The following is a 23,090-nucleotide window of genomic DNA, read 5'->3' on the forward strand; positions in this document are numbered from 1 at the left end:
GGGGTGGGGACAGGTGCCAGCAGCCAGGTGGGGACAGGTGCCAGAAGAAAAGCCCTGATAGACCCTGATCTCAGGCCAGGCTTAGGGACCCTACTCAAGGATCCCAGATTGAGAGGGGGTGCTGGTTGGGCTGAGGAACTCCCTTGCTCCCAAAGTGCACAAATTTTCATGCACCAGGCCTGTTTTATATATATATATATATAAATTGGTTGATACTTTGGGAGTAGGTGGAGGTGGGCAAAGGAAGAATAAAAGCATACAGAAAGAAACTGCTTTGGGTGATAGGTGCACAATAGAGTGTGCAGGTAATGTTTTATTGAGTTATACACTCAAAACCTGCATGGCACTCCAATGAGTTCAATTAAAATTAATAACTAAATAAAACTTATGAATTGTTAAAAAATTCTATGTCACATATCACAAGTATTACATTAAAATGATCTATCATAATTTGTCATCATTTATTAAGCCATCACTTATCAGCTATGTAAAACAACTTCAGTATAAATTTAATAATAATATTCTTCAAAGAACCAAAGAAAATAATATACTTTCAGGGGGACCAAAAATGTGAGAATAGTTGCATATTTACCAAAGAGGCCATTTCTTGGAAATATTACTAGCCCTTGTCTCTATATTAAAATAATAGCTCTATATCCTTAGGCATCCAACCTAAATTCAGACAGTGTTAATGCAAATATTTTATTGCTTAACAAGTTAAAATGTGTAAATTTCTCTCTCTTTGGAAATAATTCATGAAGAACTATAATTATCTGTGTAGTCTGTTGGGCAGCCAAGGTGTGTAAAAGTAGGCACCTTCATGTATCACCAATGGAGTGCATATTTTATCAGTGTATAAGAGGCAATTTGGCAAACTACTTTAAATGCCTCGCAAGGTCGTTAACTTTCATTGAATTCAGTATAAAATTTTAAGGCAACTTTTTAAAAAACTATATAAGGAAAATCATCACAATTTTTAATTTTAAAAAATCTAAATTCTAACACTTGATCATTGATAAAGTTATGGTAAAAATGAACAATAGATACTCTGATGATATTCCAATATTAAAAATAATCATAGTGAGAAAAATACAAAATGACATGAAAGTGTTCATTACACAATGATAAGTGAAAAATAAAATATATGAAAAATATGATAAGAAAATACTGAAAATATAGATGTCAAGGTTTATGAGTAGATAATTTTGTGTGTTACTTTTCTTTGCATTATCTATTTCTAAGTTATTCATACTGAATATTTATTACTTATGAATATAAAAAAGTTTTAAAGTGTTAAAAAGAACAATATTTATAAAGAGTTTAAATGACATATTTATGATGTAATGTCATAATGAAGAAAGCAGGTTTTCAAAATTAATAGACACAACATTATAATGCTAAGAATACCATTATGGACTCCATATCTTGGTACAACTGAGCAACACATTCTTGTTCTCAGTCATTATTTCCCAGAGATAAGTGAGATGCTCATAGGAAGACTTTGACCTGGTTCTTAATACCGACTATAGGGCAACTACAAGAAGTTGATAAAATGGAAGCAATAAAAGTAAAGAACACAGAATAAAAGTCTAAGAAATAAACCTCCTGAAACTTCCAGTTGAGAATAAAAACTAAATGAGAAGCTCCCAAATTTTGTTACTTACAGATCTCTATAAAGAGTATGTCTTCATGGAAAATTCTAAAAATAAAAAGGCAGGTTTGTGCTTAAGAACTTGGGGAATCATTATGTAATTTATTATGACTTTATTTTTAAAAAATGTACATAACTTGTGCATGGACAAATGCATTTTCCTCAGATCTGAATATCTACAATAGTTTCTTAATGAAGATAGCCTCAAAATATGGGATTTGGGAATGGAACCAGATCGTGAGAATTTATAGAAGGCTACCAAGCTACTTGATGAATGACTCCTCATAAACTTATATAGTTTGTAACACATGATGCCTAAAAGGTTACACATAAATACTACATTTATGAGATGTGTATTTGGAACATGAGGTACTGTGTTTAGGAAATACTTATCTTTCCATCAAATGTGCTGGCATCCAACTATCACATTGATATATGACCCTGCTTTAGTTATTGCAAGCACCTTTCCCCTGAAGACTCACTCCTTACCTATCTCAAGCCACTGTTCACAAGTCACCTTGAAAGCCTTCCCCAACCTCCTCCAATTTACCTTACCTTCACACTCCCTGCTGAAACCCCCATTTTACTTTGTTTCTATCAGTTTGACTTTTTTTTTTTTTTTTTTTTTTTTTTTTTTTTGCGATTTCACATATAAGTGATAGCATGGAGTTCTTTCTCTGCCTAGCTTGTTATATTTAGCATAATGACTTCCAGGTCCATCCATATTTTCTTTTTTAAGTATATTTTTATTGATTTTAGAGGGGATGGAAGAGAGAGAGAGAACCATTGATTGGCTATCTCCTGTATGCACCCACTGGGGATCAAGACCACAATCCAGGCATGTGCCCTGACTGGGGAGCATACTGTGACCTCCTGGTTCATAGGACAATGCTCAACCACTGAGTCATTCATATTTTTGCAAAGAGCAATGTTTTCTTTGTTTTTAAGGCTGATAATATTCCATTATATGTAATCACATTTTATTTTATACATTTACATTCCCACAAACAATGTACAAGTACTCTCTTTTACCCATATCCTTGCAAACATTTATCTCTTTTCATTTTGATAATGGCCATCCTGAAAAATGTGAGGTGATATTTAATTGTTTTGATTTATAGTTTATTAATAATTGATCATTTTGAGAACTTTTTCATATACCTCTTTGGCATTGTACATGTTTTTAGAAAATGTCTATTCAAATATAACTAATGGACAGTCACCCTGAAAACCAACAAAAGGCTAACTGAAGAGAAGTCTTATAATCAAGCATTTACAGAAACCACATCAAGACTATATTAAACTGAGGATCAGGAACAGAAAGCATCTAACATGAGTCTGAACCAGATTCCCTCCCAAGGGTCCCAAACAAACCTATCAAGTGGCCAGCTTCAGAAAACATCAGAGCAGAATCCAGTAATTTTACAAATAGCATATCAAAAGAGAAATTGTATTGATAGCAGGCACTAAACTCTGCTGAGGCAAATTCTGCTTATTTATTTTCATTTTTTTATTTCATTTTTTCTTTTTTCTCTTATTCGCCTTTCTTTGTATATTTACTTTTATTCTTTTTCTTTCCTACTTTTTTCTTATTTTCTTTTTATTTATTTTTTGGTCAGCACCTACATAGCTATTTGCACACTGTGGTTGGGATTGAGCATCTGAGTTAAAGGAAGTAAAAGCACACAATAAATGTTATTGGGGAAATTAGACAGGTACATGCAAAAAGAAAAATGAAACTAGACCACCAACTTACGCCATACATAAGAATAATCTTCAAATAGATAAAATACTTAAATATTAGTAAAAAAAAATCTTAAAAGAAGCCATAGGCAATAAAATCTCAGATATCACTGGTAGCAATATTTTTTGCTGATATATTTTGTAGGACAAGGAAAACAAAGGAAAATAAAAAAATGGCACTACATCAAGTTAAAATCTTCTACCCAGCTAAGGAAACCATCAACAAAATGAAATGGAAACACATACTATGGGAGAACATATTTGCCACTGAGACATCTGATAATGAGTTAATTTTCAAAATATAAAGAACTTATGCAACTCAATACCAGGAAGAGAAACATCCAATTAAAAAAAAAATGGGCAAAGGGGAAGTGGGAAGATGGCTGCCAACAGAAAGGCTGACTGCAACATAGTGCATGAGTAAGAGAATGAAAAAAGAGTGCTTGGTCACACAGGGAGTGTTTATTTGTGAGTTGAGGGACAGCTATACTCCAAGGGACTGTTGGGGATTGCCAGGTGAGGTTACCCTGACTGGGAAGCCTCTACTGCTGCTGAAATCCCTTCTAGAGAAACAGGCTCTGATGTGGAGACCATGCCATCTTGAAGGGGAGAGAGGCTGTTATTGGAAGCCTAAAAATCCCAGGAATCTACAGCAACTCCCAGGGAACAACTGCAAACCCAGAAACATTGGACCACAAGCAATGTGAATATGCTGACTCTGTGAAGCTCTGCACCTTTTCACGGTAAGGTCAGATTTTGCCTAGGAAAAGGTGAGGTCTGTGATCCAGGCAAGAGAGAGAAATGCACACAACAATAGCTAGAGGATAAGAGAATACCTGCACCCCCCCCAAATTTGGGGCTAGCATGAACCACGAAAGTGAAAGGGGATTCACAGGGCTGCTAACAGAAGAGAACTCCAAATAGCAATCCATAGCTGAACTGGGAGCAAAAGGAGAGCCTAAACATTTTAACAGTGTACTGGCAACATAGAGCCTGTGGGAAAAATGACTGCACAGACTTGCACACAGCACTGGAGGATAAAAGCCATTGTTGTGGGGTTGAACCCTGGGTTAAAAATAAGACCACTGGAGGCTGATGATTGATTTAAAAATCAGGCAAGAATTTATTGAAAAACTGGCCAGGATGGCCGTGAGAGAACCACACGCAGGTTGAGTCCACACAACTGCACTGTTTCAGGTGTAGGCATTTTTTTATTATTAAATCATTATCTGTGTACATAGTTTAACATTGCCCCCCCCCACATACCCTCCCTCCCCAGAGTTTTGTGTCCATTGGTTGTACTTACATGCATGTACACAAGTCCTTCGGTTGATCTCTTATCTCCCCCAGATCTCCCTACCCTCCCCACTGTAATTTGACAGTCTGCTTGTTGCTTTACTGTCTCTATATCTATATTTTGGTTCATCAGTTTATAATGTTCTTTATTATCCACAAATGAGTGAGGCCATGTGGTATTTCTCTTTCATTGACTGGCTTATTTCACTCAGCATGATGTTTTCCAATTCCATCCAGGTTGCTGCAAATGATGAGAATTCTTCTTTTTATGGCAGCATAGTATTCCATTGTGTAGATGTACCATGGTTTTTGGATCCAATCAGCCTAGGGCACCTAGGCTGTTTCTAAATCCTAGCTATTGTAGATTGTGCTGCTATGAACATAGGGGTGCATATATCCTTTCTGATTGGTGTTTCTAGTTTCTTGGGATATATTCCTAGGAGTGGGATTACTGGGTCAAATGGGAGTTCCATTTTCAGTTTTTTGAGGAAACTCCATACCCTCTCTACTGTGGTTGCACCAGTCTGCATTCCCACCAGCAGTGCATGAGGGTTCCTTTTTCTCCACAACCTCGCCAACACTTGTCATTTGTTGATTTGTTGATGTTGGCTATTCTGACATGTGTGAGATGGTACCGCATTGTTGTTTTGATTTTCATCTCTCAGATAATTAGTGACTTTGAGCATGTTTCCATGTGCCTCATCTATAGACAGCTTATACAACTAAATAAAAGGAAAATGAATGATCCAATTAAAAAATGGGCAATGGACCTAAATAGGATATTTTCAAAAGAAGACAGAAGGAAGGCTAAGAGGCAGTCTTTTAAAAGGTCCAAATCACAAGAATTTTCCTTTGTTCTAAATTCTAAATTCTAAATTCTAAAAGCTGGGAACAGCCTACAGGGTCGTCCCAAGTCACATCCTGCTGGACATTGGAATGTGGCCCTATCTTGCGATAGCCGATATTGCAGAAGCAGAGCTCAGTGGTTAGTCTCTAAAGGTTATCTACAGTTTCTACCCCTGAAGCTACTGAGTCTGTGGGAATCAATCTCCTGTAGTTCTGGTTCCAGGCAAGGGAAAATTTCCTTTGCCTCCAGGTCTCCACCTGGAAGCTGGGGTAACTAGCCTGTGTTTAATCAGGTGCAGAAGCCAGAATGGCAGGGTTAAAATTCAAACAGCAGTTTTTACTCAAGTATGATTGCCACCATATTTTGGCCATGAGTTTGTATACTCTGGCTCTTTTTTTCTTTTTTCTTTTTCTCTTTAAATCCTTGCTTTGGATTACTAAATCCAGAACATAAGATCACCCACTTAGGGACACTCTAAGAGCCTACAGGGGTAAGTTGTTTTTCTGAACCCTGGGGATCAGAGCAGGGAATAATGATCAGAGAACCAGCTCTGGGACAGCCCATTTCCCAAAACCCGTATTAAGTGCAACAGGGAATACAAAATCTAAGTACTAGCTAGTGAGGACTTATAGACCTGGAAGTCAATCCAGAAACACTGCCAACCAGGGGTTGAAACACAAATTGATTCTTGTGTAAACACAAATAAAGGAGTATAAGAAGCAAAGAAATGCTGGCTGCTGGAAAATCAGGACTATAGCTTACAAACACTGAGGAGCAGTGGAACACAGGGAACTGCAATACTGTCCTGACTAGGAAACAGATATGCCAAATAGAATAATAAAGGAAGTGAATGACCTTCACTACTGCACATTTTTATTTATTATTTATTTAATTTTTTATTTAAGAGACTATTTTTCATTTTTCCTCACTTAATTTTACCTTTTTAATTATTACATTTTTAATCAGTATTATTACTACTACTATTTTACTTTTTTTAAAGTATTTATTTTCTCTTTATTTTATTTTCTCTTTATTTTATTTTGGAATTGGTGTTCTACATTCTATTTTCATCTTTCCTTTAGCATAATTTTACTCTACCTCAACTCTACCTTTATGCCTACACTCTCTTCCTCACTTCTCCCCTTTTGTTGTCCTGTTTCTCATACCCTATTCTTGATTTAGATTATTCCTATTCCTTGTTTTTACACCCTGTTAAAAATCCATCCTATTTATATATCTAATTTCCAATCCCCTGCTCTAAGTCCATACACACCTCTCTCTTCTCTTTTTTTCACTATCCAATTTTTGTCTCTGTTCTTTTGTTGTTGTTTGCTTGATTGTTGATTATATTGTTTTTCTAAATAATTGTTTGTGAGATTGTTTCAAATTTTTTGTTTATTTGCATTATTATTGTTTGTTTTTTGCTTCTGTTGTCCTTGCTTTGCTTGCTATTAGTTGTTGTTTGTAGTTTGCATTCATTTCTAGGTATTTGTTGCTTGCATTTCTTGAGATTACTGGCTGTTCTATTGGACTTTTCTTCCCATATAACTAGTTTTCCGCCCCTCTTCTTTTTTATTCTCTTTCTTTTCTCCCTTACTTTTTAAAATTTTCTTAATTTCATTTTGGCACTTCTTTTTTTTTCTTTTGTATCCTCTAATTATCTTTTCCCTGGTGGTCACCTCCATTTGGGGTCATTAGTATTGTGAATACATTTGTGTTCAGTGCCTTGTTGTGTTGTATTTTGTGCCTTTCAACCAACACAGGAGAGATGGAAATACATAATCAAATACCCGGAGAAGTGAGACCATGGGGAGACAAAGGAAGAGTCCACATATGAAAAAAAAGGAGTCATCACTAGAAAAGGAAGTAAAAGAAATGGAGGCAAGCAACCTGTAAAAGAAAGAATTAATAGAAATGGTCATAAGGTGGCTGTAAAGAATGGAAAACAAACTCAACACTATGTGTAAGAAACAAGAGGAAATGAAGAAGATTCAAGAAGAAATAAAAAATGACATCACTATTTTAAAGAACTCAATAGAAAGCATCAATAGTAGATTAGAAGAAGCAGAGGACTGCACCAGTGTGCTAAAAGAGAAGTTAAGAAAAAATACCCAAGAAGAGCAGCATCTAGAAAAAAAATTAAAAAAAACAAAACAAAACAAAAAACAAAACAAAAACAAAACAAAACAAAAAAAACAGGAGAAGAGCCTAAGGAAACTTTGGGACATGAAATGAAAAAACATCTGCAAAATAGGGGTGCCAGAAGGAGAAGAAAATGAGCAAGTAATAGAAAACCTGTTTGAATAAATAAAGACAGAAAAATTTCCTAATATAGGGAAGAAAAAAATCAAACAAACCCAAAGAGCTCACAGAGTCTCAAACAAAATGAACCCCAAAAGACAGATGCCAAGGCAAATTATAACTAAACTGGCAAACACCAACGACAAACTAAGAGTCTTAAAAGCAGCCAGAGAGAGACAGAAAGTTATCTACAAAGGATGCCCCATTAGACTAGCGACTGATTTCTCAATAGAAATACATCAGGCTAGAAGGGAATAAAATGAAATACACAAAATCACGTAAAGTAAGGCTCTGAATCCAAGAATACTATACCCACAAGGCTATCAATTAGAATTGAGGGTGAAATCAGGAGCTTCACAGAAAAACAAAAAGGACTAAGGTAGATTAGTACCACAAAACCAGCAATGCAAGAAATGCTAAAGTTACTGGTGTAAAAAGAAGAAATAGGAAGCTAAGAAGGAATACAGGTGTAAACATTAAAAATGGTGACAAACAAGTACCTATCAATAATAACTTCAAATGTAAATGGATTAAATGCTCCAATCAAAAGACTTAGGGTAACTGAATGGATAAGAAAACATGACCCATATACCTGCTATACCCATATACAGTAAACACACCTCCGAAAAAAAGACGCAGAATGACTGATGGTGAAGGGATAGCGAATGTATTTCAGGTGAATGGAAATGGAAAAAAAAAAAAAAGCTGGGGTAGCAATACTTATATCTGACAACTTAGATCTCAGAGTGAAAGACATAACAAGAGATAAGGAAGGCCACTTCATAATACTAAAGGGAGCAATCCAACAAGAAGAAATATATCTGGTAAACATAAACACACCCAATACAGGAGCACCCAAATACATAAAATAACTCCTGGAAGATATCAAGGGAGAGATTGACAGCAATACAATCATATTAGAGGACTTTAATACCTCACTATCACTTTTGGACAAATACTCTATACAAAAAATCAGCAAAGAAATATCAATCCTAAATGACTCATTAGATCAGATGGAATTAGTTTACATATTCACAACATTTCACCCCAAAGCCACAGAATATACATTCTTCTCAAGCGCACATGGGTCATTTTCAAAGATAGACCATATATTGGGTCACAGGCAAAGTCTCTTCAAATTCAAGATGATAGAAATCATATTAAGCATCTTCTCAGATCATAATGGCATAAAAGTAGAAATCAACTACAATAAAAACAATCCAAAAAAATCAAACACCTGGAGACTAAATAACATGCTATTAAACAATGACTGGGTTACCAGAGAGATCAAAGAAGAAATAGAAAACATCATGGAAACAAACGACAATGTAAACACAATAATCCAAAATATATGGGACACAGTGAAAGCAGTCTTGAGAGGTAAGTCCATAGCTAAGAGTTAGAAATAGAGAAAAAAGAAAAGCACAATGTAAACAAAAGGAAGGAAAGAATAAAAGTCAGAGAGGAGATAAACAACCATAGATACAAAAAAAAAAACCAAACAAACAAATAAAAACAATACAAAAGATCAGCAAAACCAAGATCTGGTTCTTTGAAAGGATAAATAAGATTGATGATCCTATAGCCAGGCTCACCAAGAAACAAAGAGAAAGGACCCAAATAAACAAAATCAGAAATGAAAGAGGAGAAATAACAACAGATCCCACAGAAACACAAAGGATTATTTAAAAAATACTATGAACAACTCTATTTCAACAAACTGGACAACCTGGATGAAATGGACATATTTCTAGAAAAATACAACCTTCCAAAACTCAATCAGGAAGAATAAAAAAATTTCCATAGGCCAATAACTATGGAAGAAATTCAAGCAGTCCTCAAAAAATTTCCAGCAAACAAAAGCTTGGGGCCAGACAGCTTCACAGGGGAGTTTTACCAAACATTCAAGGAAGAACTATTTCAAAAAATTCAAGAGAAAGGAACACTTCCAAGCTCACTCTATGAAGCCAGCATCACCCTAATACCAAAACAGATAAAGACAATACAATGAAAGAGAATTATGGGCCAATATCCTTTATGAACACAGATGCCAAAATCCTCAACAAAATTCTAGCAAATCAGATCCAGCAGTACATCAGAAAGATCATACACCATGACCAAGTAGGATTTATCTCAGGAATGCAAGGTTGGTACAATATCTGCACATCAATAAACATGATACACCGCATAAAGAAATTGAGAGATAAAATCACATAGTCATATCAATTGATGCAGAAAAAGCATTCGACATAATCTAAGACCCTTTCTTGATAAAAACTCTCAGCAAGAGGAATCATAAATATCTCAATATAATAAAGCCATATATGACAAACCCACAGCCAACATCATACTCAATGGGCAAAAACTAAAACCATTTCCCTTAAGATCAGGAATAAGACAGTGATGCCTACTCTCACCACTCCTGTTCATCATAGTACTGGAAGTATTAGCCATTGTGATTAGACAACAAGAAGAAATAAAAGGCATCCCAATTGGAAAAGAAGAATTAAAACTGTCCTTGTTTTCAGATGATATGCTAATGTACATAAAAAACCCTAAAGACTCCATCAAAAATTATTAGACTTAATAAATGAATTCAGCAAGGTAGCAGGATACAAAATTAAAGCCAAGAAATCTATGGCATTTCTATACACCAATAGTCATTTTTTAGTGAACTTACAGAAAGAGAGACTAAAAAAGCAATCCCATTTACCAAAGCCCTCCTCCCGCAAAAAAAATAAAATAAAAATAAAAATAAATAAATAATAATAAGATACCTAGGAATAAACTTAACTAAGGAAGTAAATTACCTATATGTGGAAAACTACAGGACACTGAAAAAAGAGATAGAGGAAGATATAAACAGATGGAAGAACATATCATGTTCATGGGTTGGTAGAATCAACATAATTAAAATGTCCATACTACCCAAAGCAATCTACAGATTCAATATACTCCCAATTAAAATATCAACAGCATATTTCACAGATCTAGAAAGAACTGTCCAAAATTCAGCTGGAATAAAAAAGACAGTTAATAGCTGCAGCAATCTTGAGAAAGAAGAACAAAGTATGTGGGATCTCAACAAATTACAAAGCCACTGTTCTCAAAACAGCCTGATACTGGCACAAAAAAACAGACATATAAACCAATGGAATAGAAGAGAGAACCCAAAAATTGACTCAAACTACTATGCTCAATTAGTATTTGACTAAGGAGGCATAAATATACAATGAAGTCAAGACAGTCTCTTCAATAAATGATGTTGGGAAAATTGGACAGATACATGAAAAAAATAAAAAAAAAAAGAAAAAGAAAGAAACTAGACCACCAACTTACACCATACACAAAAATAAACTCAAAATGGATAAAGTCTTAAACATAAGACAGGAAACCATAAATATACTAGAGGAATCCACAGGCAATGAAATCTCAGATGTGCCTAAGCAATTTCTTCACTGATACAACTCCTAGAGCAATAGAAACTAAAGAGAAAATAAACAAATGGGACTACGTCAAAAAGAAAAGCTTTTGCACTGAAAAAAACAAACAAACAAACAAACAAAAAGACACAACACACACACACACAAAAAAAAAACAACAAAAAGAAAAAAAAAACAAAAAAAAAACACACACCCAAAACATTAACAAAATAACAAGAAAGCTCACTGTATGGGAGAACATATTTGCAAATGTTATCACTGATAATAGTTTAATCTCCAACATTTACAGGGAACTCATACAACTTAATAAAAGGAAGATAAACAATTCAATAAAAAAAATGGGAAATAGACCTAAATAGATACTTATCGAAAGAAAAAAAGGAGGAAGGCCAAAAGATATATGAAAACATGCCATAAGTCAGTAATTATCCCAAAGATGCAAATGAAAACGACAATGCGGTACCAACTCACACCTGTCAGAATAGCTATCATCAACAAATCAACAAATGACAATGCTGGTGAGGATGCAGAGAAAAAAGAACCCTTGTGCACTACTGATGGGAATGCAGACTGGTGGAGCCACTGTAGAGAACAGTATGGATTTTCCTCAAAAGACTAAAAATTCAACTCCCATTTGACCCAGTGACCCCACTTCTAGGAATATACCCCAAGAAACTAGAAACACCAATTAGAAAGGATATATGCACCCCTATTTTCATAGCAGCACAATTTATAATAGCTACGATTTGGAAATAGCAGATGAGTGGATTAGAAAACTATGGTACATCTACACAATGGAATACTATGCTGCTATAAAAAGAAGGAATTCTTACCATTTGCAGCAGCATAGATGGAACCGGAGAGCATTTGTTGTGATGTAACCCCCATCTTACAAAGGAAGCCTCAAAAAAAGTTGAATTATGGAGTCATCTATTAAAGGCTGGTGGCATATGAGGGAGCAAAAGCACTCCAGACCTTGCAGCCCCCAAAAGCTTGCCACGCTTGGCTTATATTGTCAGAATATAACAAAAGTATCGATTACATCTTTGGATCTGGAATGAGGAACCTGTTTTGAAAAAAATGCATTTTTACAGAAGCAGAATTTGAGCAACTGAATCAACAGAAACACATTATCTGGGACCAACCACCTGGACAATTTAGAATAATTGTGCTGTCCAGATTCTGGGATCACTGAGTCAACAGGAATGCACTATCTGTAGCTACTAAGGCAATTTAGGGTAATTGAACTGTATTGGCTCCCAGGAATGTACTTTGATGACCAGTGAGATCAAAACCAATGGGATATTTAAACCATAATCAATGGAGTATTGGAATTGCATACATAAATTCAGAAAATCAAAATAACTTTCTATTGTTTTAACAAATAAGTACAGAATCCAAACAGCAGTTTCTACCTGAGATGATTGCTACCATACTTTATACTAAGTGAAATAAGCCAGGCAATGAAAGAAAAATACCACATGTTCTCACTCATTTATGGAAAATAAAGAACGTTATAACCTGATGAATAAAAAGATAGATACAGAGGCAGTGAAACATCGAACAGACTGTCAAATTACAGCAGGAAGTCTGGGGATTATTGGAGAGTTGGGGAAAGATCAACGGAAGGCCATGCATATAAGCACAACCAATGGACACAAGACACTCGGGGAAAGGGGGGGTTTGAGGGCATGTGCAAGTGGCTAGGGGAGGCTGGGGAAGGTTAATGGGGGGAAAAATGAGATATATGTACTATTATTTGTAATACTTTATACAATAAAATAAAATAAAATTTAAATACATAAATAAATAAATAAATAAATAAATGGCAAAGGACCTGAATAGACACTTATCCAAAACCAATATACAGATGGACAATAAATGTATAAAAAATTCAACTCTACTTATCATTAGAGAGGTGCAAATTAAAACCACAATGACACATTACCTCATACCTATCATAATGGCTACTATCCATAAATCAACAGACAACAAGTGCTGGTGATAATGTGAAGAATTGGGAATCCTAAACTGATGAACAAAAACAGACCCAGAGAAAGAGAAGCAGTGATCAGACTTTCAAACCTCAGAGGGAAAGTAGGGGAGGGTCGGGGGAGGGGAAGAGATCAACCAAAGGACTTGTGTGCATGTATATGGGCCTAGCCAGTGGCCATGGACAATAGAGGGGTGGGGGCATATGTGGGGAGGGGTTTGTGATGGGAATGGGGGGATAAGGACAATTATGTGATACCATAATAAATAAAAAGAAAAAGAAGGAAGGAAGGAAGGAAGGAAGGAAGGAAGGAAGGAAGGAAGGAAGGAAGGAAGGAAGGAAGAAGGAAAGAAAGAAAGAAAGAAAGAAAGAAAGAAAGAAAGAAAGAAAGAAAGAAAGAAAGAAAGAAAGAAAGAAAGAAAGAAAATAAGGAAACCCAGTTCATTTTTGGTGGAAATGCAGACTGATGTAACCACTGTGGAAAGCAATATGGGGTTACCTCAAAAACAGAAAGGGAGGGGGGGGGACTGTCTTTTGAACCAGTGATATCACTTTAAGGAATATATCCTAAGAAGCCTAAAACACCAGTTACAAAGAATTTATGCACCCCTATGTTCACAGCAATGTTATTTACAATAGATATGGAAATATCCCAAGTGCCCATCAGTAGATGACTGGATAAGAAAAGCTCTGGTACATTTACACAATGGAACATTATGGGGCTATAAAAAAGAAGGAACTCAACTTTTGCCACAGCATGAATGGACCTGGAGATTATCATGAAATAAGCCAGACATAGAAAGACAAATACCATATTATCTCACTTATATGTGGAATCTAATGAACAATTAAATTAAACTGATGAACAAAATAGAAACAGAGGCATGGATACATAAAATAGACTGACAGCAGTCAGAGGTGAGGTGGAAGAGGTGACTAGATGAAAGAAGGTAAAGTAATTAACCAAAGAACATATATACATAACCCATATACCCAGATAATAGTTTGGTGCTGGCAAGAGTGAACTGTGGACAAGGGCCTGATGGAGGTATGCAAAGGTAAAAAAACAAAAACAAAAAAAGAGACATTTGTAATAATGTAAACCATAAAAACAAGGGTTGAAAAATGTCTAAGTCCTCCTTTGCCCATTTTTAATTGCATTATTTTTGTGGTATTGAGCTTTAATTCATTCAATATATATGGAATGATTCATGAATTTGCGTGTCATCCTTGCACAGGAACCATGCTAATCTTTTCTGTATTGTTCCAATTTTAGTATATGTGCTGCTGAAGTGAGAACTCATTGTATATATATTTATATTAACCCCTTATCCGATATATGGTTTGCAAACATTTTTTCCCATTCCAAAGATCACCTTTTTGTTAGCTTGAGCAAATTATTGAATCAATACCTGTCACCTGGGAACTGACCTTTAGTACATTTTACAACAGACCTTCCCTTTCACATAGACCACATCCCACTTGCTAAGACCGTTATCCTTCCCCTCCAAACCTTCCCAGGATCCAGTCCTGAATAGAGAATTCTCTGCTCAGAAAAAGCCATCTAGTGTCCTTTAAAATCTCTGACTCCCCATCCCTGGGTGCTGGCACCATTATGGGACAGTCCATCTGGTATTCAGATAACCTAATAAATTCATAATCATTCATCACTTCAGCTTCATGTATCCTTTGGCAACCCTAACATTTGGTGCTGAAACCCAGGAGGGTTCCACAGGGAAGGAAAGCCATCTCCTTGGTCACTCCAAGTTTGCTTCTTAAAGAACAGTAGGAAGCAGCAGCTTGTCCTGGGATTACCTCCGAATCCTACTAAGGTGATTTGATTGCCAGCCTCGATTAGGCCTCCCTCCCTAACGGGTCCTCTAGAACCAGTTAAGGGGGGACTCCAGATCAGGAATCTCTCCTTTTCCATTGCTGACCATCCATCCCACACTGTCCAATCTTTTCTAGATGAGTGACATTGCACAATTTCCCTTGTCTTGAGTCTTCTGCCCACTCTCACTGACTTCTCAAAAGTCTCTCACCTTGAAAGTCCTAGCACTAGGCTAAAAGACTCCTCAGACATTTGGCTTTGAGTCCTTCTGTATTGGGGATGCCCAGTCTAGAGGGTCACCCCTTCATTTCTCATGGTGATTTGTTTAGCAGTGGGAATGCCTGCCCTAAACATTCACCTTTGGATTTGTGGTCTGTCACTCAATCTTTCTCTCTCATGGGCCATGTTATAACTTCCTCTGCACACTTACAGGGAGATCAGGCCCGAGCACCTCATTATCTTTTATAACACAGTTTGGTCACAATATAAACTAAATAATAAGTCTTAATAGCCTGAAAACTGAACTTTCAATTTTAACACATTGTGCAATTAAGATAATTATTGTCACTGCAATGGAAAATGGCAGATTACCTACATCCAGGCGCTTTAACTTTTTTTTTCCTAACAAAAATTAAAATATTTATTGCCAGGCAAGGCCACCTGTGTGTCTCCTCTTTTTCCCATCCATAGCTCCCCTCTACTCAGTTCCAACCTCAGCCTCTTCCTTTCCCCTTCACCCCCACTGTCCTCATCTATAGGTGTAACTATTTTTTGTTCAGTCTCTTCCTGCACTCCCCACACCTCATTTCCCCAAGAATTGTCAGTCCACTCCATTTCTATGCTCCTGATTCTATTATATTCACCAGTTTATTCTGTTCATCATATTTTTTATTCACTTGATTTTTAGATTCACTTGTTAGTATATATGTATTTGTTGTTACTTTGTTGTTCCTAATTTTTATCTTTACATTTTTATTTTTCCTCCTCCTCTTAAAGAATACCCTTCAGAATTTCATATAATACTGATTTCGAAGTGATGAACTTGTTTAGCTTTTTCTTGTCCATGAAGCTGTTTATCTGACCTTCAATTCTAAATGATAGCATTGCTGGGTAGAGTAACCTTGGTTGTAAGTTCTTGCTATTCATCACTTTGAATATTTCTTGCTACTCCCTTCTGGCCTGCATAGTTTCTGTTGAGAAATCAGCTGACAGTCATATGAATACTCCCTTGTAGGTAACTGTTTTTCTCTTGCTGCTTTTAATATTCTCTCTTTGTCTGTTGCCCTTGACATTTTAATTATGATGTGTCTTGGTGTGATTTTCTTTGGATTCCTTTTGTTTGGGGTTCTCTGCACTTCCTGGACTCATAGGTCAATTTCTTTCACCAGGTTGGGGAAGTTTGCTGTCATTAATTCTTTAAATAGGTTTTCAATATCTTGCTCTCTCTCTTCTGGCACCCCCATAATTTGGATGTTGGTACACTTGAAGTTGTCCCAGAGGCTCCTTGCACTATCTTCATATTTTTGGATTTTTTTTCTTTTTTCTTTTCTGGTTGGTTGTTTTTTGCTTCTTTGTATTTAAAATCTTAAATATGATTCTTGGGATCCTCTAGTCTGCTGTTGGATCTCTGTAAAATATTCTTTATTTCAGTCAGTGTATGCTTAATTTCTAATTGGTCCTTTTTCATATCCTTGAGGGTCTTACTATATTTCTCAGAGGTTTCTAGAAGATTCTTGGGTAACTTTATAACCGAGTTTTTGAACTCTATACCCAGGAGTTTACTTTCCTCCATTTCTTTCATTTGTGACCTGTTTCTTTGTCTCTGCATTTTGGCTGCTTCCCTGTGTTGATAGAGTGGCTTTGTGTGCTAGATGTCCTATAGGGCCAGTGGCTCAGCCTCCCTAATTATCTGAGGTGGACACTCTTGGTGTACCCCTTTGTATGCTGTGTGCACAGTCTTCTTGTAGTTAAGCTACAGAGAAATCTTCAGATTCCTCCTCTTTTTTGGGGGTTTGGAGGTGCCCAGATGGGGCCCATCTGTAAAGCAATGCAAGCTGCTGTGGAGCCTTGGGCCTTCTTTTGGAAGCTATGGGCTCTCTGACCCAGCTTCAGTTTGTTAGGTTGTTTTAGATTGCAGAAAGCCAGGCCATTCATATACAAAGGCTGCTGCACACAGCTTATGTGGGGTTGTCAATTGGGTGGGGCAGAGTCTCAGGGAATCACCAGGGTTGAGCAAACCAGAATAACTGACAGTCAGCCCTGCCTTGAAGAGGTCCGTGAGTCTTTGTGTCCCCTGGCACTGTGCAGGAACAATGATTGCTGCAAACACTTCTGAGAGAAAGCCACCCTTGTGTTCCAGACCACTGTCAGACAGTCCAGTTTTTCCCAGTATGAGTCTGGGTTCCCAGAGTCTTGCCCAGAACTGGAGTTCAGAGCATTCAGGAGCTTGTATCTCCCTCCCAATTGAAAAGACAACAGTATACTCAGTTGCCAGCCCTTTTCATGTGTGCCTCTGTACCTCTGCACTTCACTCCCGCATCTCCTACCATGACTCGATGTGCTTTTAAACTCTTTCCTTCTATTATAGTTGTAGAATTTCCACTCAGCCAGCCTTTTCATGGTTCTGGATGATATTTGTTTTGTCTTTTAGTTGTAGTTTTGATATGGTTGTGTGTGGCAGCAAGTACAAGTGTTTACCTATGCCACCATTTTGGTTCTCTCTTTTCAACCTTTTGGTCCTGACCCTCTCTGTCAGTCCTGCTTCACTAATCAGCACCTTATTCTTCATGAAAAACATCATATCCCCAATACTTCTGATTCTGAATTTACTTTTGACCCAGTAGACCACTGACTGCCATTCCCTTATGTACCCCCTCCCTCACCTGCAGTGGATTTCCAAAACCCAGTCCCTCCTAACTAGTCTCACAACCATTAGCCACCTCACCTCACCACTGCATTTTACTAAACACTCCCTTTATACACTCTTTTCTCATTCCACCTCAGTACCCAACAAGAGCTACTGCACATTCCCTCATAAAGCCCTGTTGCCCCAAACCACAGTCACTTACCTCATTTTAACTCTCACCCCACAAAGCCAAGCCATTACCTTGGACCATAAATGCCTTATCTCCTCCATGACTGTCCCCTCCTCTAGACAAGAAATGTTCTCCATTCTCAGGCTTGTTAGTTACTTTTGTCTCTGGATTCCCAACTTTAGTCTTCTCACAAAACCTCTCTATGATGAATGAAAGGACCCATCACTGAGCCTTTAGATCTGAAGGCCAGCATTTTTATTCCCTTTAATGCTCTGAAAACTATTCTCACCTCAGCATCTTCTCACCTTCCCTTCCTGAAGAACAACTCTCTTTACTGTAAAACTGAAAACCCCTACTTAACATTTCTGCAACTATCTGAAGCTGAACTCATTATCACCCAAACCTTAACATGTTATCTCTAAGAGAAAATGTGGCAGTTTTAAATGCAAACAGCTGCAGTCTCAGAACATGCTGTAGAGCCCGCTCCTTCCTCCCCCTGCCTTTTCTCCAGCTTTATAGGACATTACATAATTTTCCAAAGTCTTTTATAACTTGGAGCATTGCTTGAAACATCTAAATGTTTTAAAATTACATAAAATACTAAACATTGATAGCTATACAAGGTTTAAATTTGCCTGATTTTAGTTTTTATTACAGATTGTCTCTTATATTTTGTTGAAGGTGTATTTCTTGAAAGTAAGAGTGTGTTTATAAAAGTAAATGCTGGTTATTTACTAAACTGATTATTTGTGAATGGACAAGTTTGTGGAAGTTGTATAAAATTCTGTCCAGTGAGTAAAGATCTAATCATCCCTAATGTCTGAAGGGACCCCTTCTCTCCTAGTAAGCTAAAGCAGCCCTGCCCAGGATATCTCCTGTTGCTTACATCCTTAGATTGGAGTCTAGACTTTCTTTATTTCTAATGCTCATTCACAGTCCTTGACACTATCATTGGAAGCCTAAACAGGTATTCTTGCTTGGTATTTAGAAACTTCTCTCACCTTTTCTATTCTAGCCTTCTTAAAAGTCATGCACTGTAAAGGACACCAAGTAGGGAAAGAGCCCATAATACAGGGATATAGAAAAGCAGACCAGGAGGCCAAGGGTGTGACTCAGAGGAAGCTTCCATCTCCCCTACTCTTAGTTATGCTTTATATAACACCCAAATATCTAACCGTACAACTCAAACAGTTAGAAAGAGAGCAATAAGAAAAGCCCAGTGTAAGCAGAAGGAAGGAAATAATAAAGATCAGAGCAGAAATACATGACATAAAGACAAAAAAATGCAAAAGATCAACAAAGTCTAGAGTTAGTACTTTGAAAAGATAAACAACGTGATGATACTCTAGCCAGGCTCACCAAGAAAAAAAAAAGAACCCAAATAAACAAAATCAGGAATGAAAGAGGATCCCACAAATATACAAAGGATTACGCAAAAAAATATAAAATAATAAATAAATAAACAACCTATATGAAATTGACATATTCCTAAAAAAAAAAAAATACAGTCTCCAAAAACAGAATCAGGAAGAAGAAAAAAAAGCTGAATAGGCTAATAACTACCAAAGAAATTGAAGCAATAATAAAAAAAAATCTTTTAACAAACAAAAGGCCTGGTCTATAGAGTTTTACGGGGGGGTTCTACCAAGCATTCAAAGAAGAACTAAAACCTATCTTCCTCCGACTATTCCAAAAAATTCAAGAGGATAAAACACATTCAAGCTCTTTCTATAAAGCCAGGATTACCCTAATCCCAAACCAGATAAAGATACCATAAAAAAAGATAACTACAGGCCAATATAGATAATGAATATAGATGCTAAAATCCTCAACAAAATTCTACCAAATTGGGCTAAGCATTACATTAGAAAGATCATACACTATCAAGTAGGATTTATTCTGGGGATGCAAGGATGGTACAATATTTGTAAATCAATAAATGTGATACACAACGTAAAGAATCACATAATAGTGTCAATCAAAGCAGAAAAAGTATTTGACAAAATTCAACACTCTTCCTTGATAAAAAAAAAAAAAACTTTCAGCAAAGTGGGAATAGAGGGATCATACCCAACACAATAAAAGCCTTATATGACAAACCTATAGCCAACATTTTACTCAATGGGCAAAACCTAAAACCATTTCCCCTAAGAACAGAAACAAGACATGAATGCCCAATTTCATCACTTCTCTTTGATATAGTACTGGAAGTGCTAGCCATAGTGATCAGAAAAGAAGAAGAAATAAAAAGCAACCAAATTGGAAAAAAAAGAAGTAAAACTGTGTTTATTCGCAGATGACATGATACTATACATAGAAAACTCCAAAGACTCCATGAAAAAACTACTAGACCTAGTAAATGAACTTGACAATGTAGCAGGATACAAAATTAACACCCATAATGGACTCACAGAAATAGAGACTAAAAAAAATACCATTTGCCATTGCACCAAAAATATTGATACCTAGGAATAAACTTAACTAAGGATGTAAAAGACCTGTATTTGGAAAACTTTAGGACATTGAAAAAAGAGCTAGAAGACATAAACAAATGGAAGAACATACTATGTTCATGGATTGGTAGAATCACCATCATTAAAATGTCCATACTACCCAAAAGAATCTACAGATTCAATGCAATCCCCATTAAAATACCAACAGCAAACTCTCCAAAATTTTATCTGAAATAAAAAGGCCCAGAATAGCAACTGAAACCCTGACAAAGAAGAAGAAAATTGGAGGGATCACATTATCAGATATTAAGTTATATTACCAAGCCATGGTTCTCAAAACTGTCTGGTACTAGCACAAGAATAGACATATAGACCAATTGAACAGAACAGAGATCCCAGTAATTGACCCAAGCCATTATGCTCAATTTATATTTGACAAAAGAGGAAAGAGCATATAATGGAGTCAAAACAATCTCTTTAATAAATGATGCTGGAAAATTTGAACAGATACATTAAAAAAAAAGAAAGAAACTAGATCACCAACTTACACCATACACAAAAACAAACTCAAAATGGATAAAGGACTTAAACATAAGATGGAAAACCATAAAAATTTTACAAGACTCCATAAGCAGCAAAATAGCAGACATAGGTTGTAGCAATATCTTTACAAACACAGCTCCCAGTGCAATGGAGACTAAGGAGAAAATAAACAAATGAGACTACATCAAAATAAAAAGCTTCTGCACAACGAAAGAAACCATCAACAAAGCAACAAGAAAGCCAATGCATCGGAGGACATATTTGCCAATGATATTTCAGATAAGGGTTTAATCTCCAATATTTACAGAGCACTTATACAACTTAACAAAAGGAAAATTAGCGATCCAATAAAAAAATGGTCTAAGGATGTAAATGACACTTTTCGAAAGAGGACATACAAGAGGCCCAGAGACATATGAAATCATGCTCAAAGTCACTAATCTTCCTAAAGATGCAAGTCAAAACAACAATGAGATACTATCTCACACCTGTCAGAATGGCTATCATCAATAAATCAACAAATGACAGGTGCTGAGGAGGATGTTGAGAAAAAGGAACCCTCCTGCACTGTTGATGGAAATGCAAACTTGTGCAACCACTGTGGAAGAGAGTACAGAGTTTTCTCTAAAAACAGAAAATGGAATTCCCATTTGACCTAGTTATCCCACTTCTAAGACTATATCCCAAGAAACCAGAAACACCAATCAGAAAGGATATATGCACCCCTACATTCATAGCAGCACAATTTACAATAGCTAAGATTTTAAAACAGCCTAAGTGCCCATCAACAGGTGAGTGGATTAAAAAACTGTGGTACATTTACACAATGGAATACTATGCCACTACAAAAAAGAACGAACTTTTGCCATTTGCAACAACATAGATGGAACTAGAGAGCATTATGGTAAGTGAAATAAGCCACTCTGAGAAAGATAAATATCACATGATCTCACTCATATGTGGGATATAATGACTAACATAAATCGATGAACAAAAATAGATCTATCTAGAGACAATTGGTAAGGGAGGCGGGTTTAGAGAGCAACTAAAGGATTTGTATGCATGCATATTATCGTAACCAATGGACACAGAAACTGGGGCATTGAGGACTTGCCCAGGGTGGAAATGGATGGGTGAGGATGTCAATTGGGAAAAGGGAGACACATTTAAAATTATAGATAATAATAAAAGGAAAAAAAATAAATTGAAATAAAAGGAAAAAAGAGCAAGAACCATAAATAATGGTTGGATATAAAGATTATTTTACATTGTATAACAGATGTAAGAGAATTAGGTGTGGTAGAGACACCTAAATAATGCAATCCCCATTAAAATATTGGGATAAAATATTCTTTGGAACTAAATAATGAGTTTGAGACAGGTTTGGGGGTAGTGAAAACTATTTCTATGGAGGCTATAATGTGTGGCACAAATCTCAGTAAAAGATAAAATTGTGTGTTTTCCTGGACATTATATAAGTATGCTTCTCCCCTAGATTAAAATTTGAATTTTCTTTACATTACATTATTTTTAGAAACAAAATCCATAGTTTATAAGGATGATTACATATTTGAATCACATGTTCTATTAGTTATGCTCTATTTTAAATTCATATAAAAGAAAATATAGCAATATCAAAAGAAGTCAGAAAAGGGGTTTTGGGGTTAGAGCTCAGAGCAGATAATATTTAATCTTTAATTATGAAAAATAAGTCCAGAGGTATGCAGTCCTAAACTATTTTGGAAAATCTAGATATATCAAGGATTGGATTGAGGTTGCTTCTTCCTCCCTCTTCTACCATACAGCAGTAACTATAACTTCAACCACAATAATCTCATTTCAGACAGAAGAAAGAGATAGACCTGGTAAGCACATTCCCTTTTAGAAGTCCTATTTAAAACTTATTATATAATTTAATTGGAAAAAATATATTCAACATGACAACACTTCTGCA

The sequence above is a fragment of the Pipistrellus hanaki genome (genome assembly GCF_964339955.1).
Source record: "Pipistrellus hanaki genome assembly, chromosome: 3".
NCBI classification, from domain to species: domain Eukaryota; kingdom Metazoa; phylum Chordata; class Mammalia; order Chiroptera; family Vespertilionidae; genus Pipistrellus; species Pipistrellus hanaki.